The sequence below is a fragment of the Coffea arabica genome, chromosome 10c (genome assembly GCF_036785885.1).
Source record: "Coffea arabica cultivar ET-39 chromosome 10c, Coffea Arabica ET-39 HiFi, whole genome shotgun sequence".
Classification (NCBI taxonomy): Eukaryota; Viridiplantae; Streptophyta; class Magnoliopsida; order Gentianales; family Rubiaceae; genus Coffea; species Coffea arabica.
The window spans coordinates 43255296-43259634 of record NC_092329.1 but is presented as its reverse complement, the minus strand read 5'-3'; the positions used below and the strand labels follow the sequence as shown (position 1 = coordinate 43259634).

The 4339-nt window shown below is 37.2% G+C and overlaps 1 long non-coding RNA gene across 1 annotated transcript; it reads right to left on the bottom strand.

Moving 5' to 3' along the window:
- Nucleotides 1-309: 309 nt before the first annotated feature.
- On the bottom strand, nt 310-4051 carry LOC140015619 (uncharacterized). The gene is made up of 2 exons (XR_011822257.1): nt 3932-4051; nt 310-641 (listed from the first exon to the last, which is right to left on the bottom strand). It is a non-coding gene; the product is annotated as an uncharacterized lncRNA (long non-coding RNA).
- Nucleotides 4052-4339: the final 288 nt, after the last annotated feature.

The following is a 4339-nucleotide window of genomic DNA, read 5'->3' as shown; positions in this document are numbered from 1 at the left end:
CTTTGCCAATAACATTATCACTCCGTCTTTGCTTACTGGGGAGATTTTTCTGACATCGATTTAGGTGCGAAAAGGAGAGTGGTTGTTTTCGTTTGTAAACGCAACGTTCCTGCAAGAAAAGAAGAAATAATGGACTTGCCACCATAGTTATTAAAACCAACTCGGACATCAACCCGGCAAGAGGACCGGGTTGACGGGTCAGTGGTTCAACCGGTGGGTCACTGGTTGAACCGTTGGGTCACAATATATAATAAAAAATATATATAATATAATTAAATAAACATGTAAATTATAATATAAGTACAGAAATTCTTAAATCTCAACAAGTTATAACCTGTTCATAGTTCATAATTCATTTCACACACATAAATATAAGTATCAAACCATGAAACATAAGTCATAAACGACCAATTCAATACAACCAAACATAAAGTCATGAACATAAACAACACCACAATTATCACTTGAGTAGTTCACTCCATCTATTATTCATGCCCATGGTTCCCAACTTCTGCCAAATTTAGTACCACCAAGTTCATTTACATCATAGCCCACATTAAGATCATTTCTTTCAACATTCTCTTCATTATTGGTCTCATCTTCATCTCAGGTGTCCAAATCATCCAAATTTAGAGTTTCATCTACATAAGTACAAAAATCAATGAATCATTCACTATAGTTGGATAATATTTAGCCAAAAACGAAAAACAAAGAATAAGCAAACATATGGCTCAAATAGAATAACTCACCACTTTGTCGGTTGATAGCAAATGTAGCTATTTCATTCCTAAAGCTTTCTAATTCAACTGGAGTTAAGTGTGAAGGTTCATCATCCAAAATCCAAGTTTCATTGACGCTGAAGTCCTCAAAATCAATAGGATCATAATTTCTACCCCTTGCATTTCTAATAATACAAAACATTAAAACTAGTTAAATAACAAATGTCATCATATTAAAACAAAAATCTGATTGCAAAATGTAGTTTACCTTTGTTGTAGTCTTAAATTGTAGTGTACATAAACCAAATCATTTAGTCTTTGATGCTCCAATCTATTTCTCTTCTTTGAGTGGATATGCTCAAATAAACTCCAATTTCTTTCATAGCCAGAAGCACTGCAAGTTTGGCTTAGAACACATATAGCTAGTTTTTGCAAATTAGGTGCAGTGCTACCATAACATGTCCACCATTCATCTATTGCAATAAATAAAGGAAAAAAGTCAGATTATAATATTTTACAATTAAAATCAAATCATCAATAAAAATGAAGTTAATTTTTGGGTACCTTGAAGCATGACATCACGATCTCGTATAGCAGAGACTCTACCAAAATCACCTTCAGCTTTACGAAATAATCTCATCTCTCCGGTCAAATTACTCATCAAATCAGGATTTGCATAAGAATATCTCTCAATCACATCCAAAAGTCCTGATGTTGCATGCCTGTGCTTTTCCAAATCAAGAGAATTATATTGATAAGCAGGATTGAGCCAATAACCGGCAGCATGAAGATTTTTGTGAAGTTGACTATCCCATCTTGAATCAATTATTCTTAAGTAAGGATCAACTGCTTTCTTTTTTCTTGTGAATCTTCTCAAAAGCTCTTCTCTGGCTCTATGCATGGCAGCATACAAGTATCCCATAGCAGGCCTTTCATCACTATCAACAATTCTTAGAACTCGAACAAGAGGCTCAGTTAATTGAACTATTATAGCACATTCTTTCCAAAATATAGAATCTAGCACAAGATCCACAAATTTTTTTGCTTTACTCTCCTTAGCACATGCTGATAGAGTCCATTCTTTTGAAGTCACCATAGCTCTTAAAGCATCTTTTTGCACTAAAATACTTTGCAATGCAATGAAATTAGTAGCAAAACGTGTAGGAGCAGGCCGAATAATTTCTCTTCCACCAGTGTGTTTTCTCATCAAATGCAATGGATAACAATGATTATAAATGTATTTTGTTATTTTTGAAGCATGTCCAACCACTTTACTAACCTCATCTAACTTGCCCATATCATGTAGCATCAAATTTAGACAATGAGCAGCACATGGAGACCAATAAAGTGTTGGAAATTCCCTTTCTAATAATCTTCCAGCAGCAACATAATTGGCAGCATTGTCAGTGACGAAGTGTACCACATTTTGCACCCCAACAAATAAAACCACTTCTCTAAACAGCTTGTACAACATCTCTGCAGTCTTAGAAGCATCCGAGGCATCAACTGATTTTAAAAAAACAGTTCCTCTAGGGCAATAAGCTAGAAAGTTGATGAGAGTTCTCCTTTGTTGGTCAGTCCATCCATCAGCCATAATAGTACATCCGATTTCTTTCCAAGTTGTACGAAAGCTATTAACAAAATTCTTAACTTGCTCAACATTTTTTGTCAACAAATAGCCACGCAAGTCATAGAAATTAGGCGCTTTGTAACCAGCTCCAAAAGAACAAGCAGCATCAAACATTGTTTGATAATATGCAGAGTTTGCTACATTGAAGGGGATGGAAGCATCAATCATCCACTTCGCAACTGCCATGTCAACCTTCTCTTTAGCTTCTTTGCTTTGCATCACACTTTTGATGGATGGTTGACCTCCTGGAGTAGCTCTTGGCATAAAAAAAATTCCTATTGTTTTTCCTTTTTTGTGCTGTTGAAGAACTTTTTTTCCTTTTGAAACTTCAGTAGTAGGAGGTGGTTGAATCTCTTGAATATCTTCTGCATCTTGCATGTATACCTCCTCTTCATGTTGTCTTAGATCTTGACCATATAAATCACTTCCCCTTGAGCATTCTTTCAAGCTTCTTTTCTTACTTTCCACAGCTTTCAAGTTTTCTAGCATTTCAAATCTGATCTGTTCATCAACCTTCGGACAAGGTGCTGTCTCTCCTTTTACGCCTGCAAGGTGCTGCTTGAATCGATTGATACCACCTCCTCGAATTCTTTTTCCACAATGAATACATACCAAGCACTTAACTTTTTTGTTGGACACAGAATCTTCTCTACAATGGGACCATGCAGGGTCCGTCTTTCCCCTTGTTAGAGGTTGATTTTGAGAATTTGATGTACTAGGTGTTGGTTCTGTACTTGGTGTTTGAGACGGTGTTTCTCCAATAGAGTCCATTACAAATATGAAATATCTGAAAAATAATAAAACATATCTTTTATTTTAAAAAATTAGCTACAGGTTAAGTTCAATGATGCAATTAAACTACTAGAAACTTGCTCACGTGAAAATAAGACCGTGTTTTACGACAGGTGAAGTGCCGATCATTGTTTATGAAAAGTAGATAAAGAGGGACTTATAATAGCTGGAGTAGTGGAACCAAATTACTTTATACAAGTCAAACTACGTAGAAGAAACAAGATAAGAATCACTAATTGTATAATATTCTATTCATGCAGTGACCTTGGTTAGAAGTTGCAGGATAGCTTCAATTGTTGGAAGGGCAGGGGTAACTCCATTTTTTGTTACGGCTATTGTACCGCAAGAACTGGCAAAATATAAAGCCTTCCTCAACTGATTCTCGTGCTGTGAATATTCAAGAAGAATATTTTATCCCAAATGTGTTTTTGCTCTACCCTTACTGATTTAATTCTTCATAGTTGGCAATTACAGAGCATCATAGAATTGCTCCAAGGTTGTTTGTAGCTCATCAGTGAATGAATCTAAATTTGATTTGACAATTTGAAACCTTAAAAAGACACTGGCAACAATATCTACATTTTGAACTAATATATCAATGACAGGTTCGAGGCAAGTGATTAAATACAGGTAATGAATTTAACCATGTTGAAATTAAATTCTCAGAAGCAAAGGGTATTAAATGGCACTGGAAATTTATGTAACTACACATGTTGAAGTTCGATGCAGAGGAAGAAGAAATAAATAATCATCCAAAAAGAAAGAAGAAAGTCAAGAAACAAAATATTACCTGCGGTCAGAGAATTCGGAGAGACTTAACTCCTTAAGAGAATAGGGAGAGAGACCGTCAAACTCCACAAGAGGATTGAGAGGAACAAAGCTTCCTGGAAGCGGCAGCTTCGGTGGCAGCGGCAGCTTCAGTAGCAGCGGTAGTGGTAGCTTCGAGTACCTGGAGCTTCGGTGGCCGCGACAACTTCAGTAGCAACGGCAGCGGCAGCTTCAGTAGCAACGGCAACGGCAACGGCAGCTTCAGTAGCAGCGGTAGTGGTAGCTTTGAGTACCTGGAGCTTCGGTGGCCACGGCAGCTTCAGTAGCAACGGCAGCGGCAGCTTCAGTAGCAATGGCAACGGCAACGGCAGCTTCAGTAGCAGCGGCGGCTTCCTTGAAGAACTTCGAACTTCCAAGTTCCAGTGCCGAC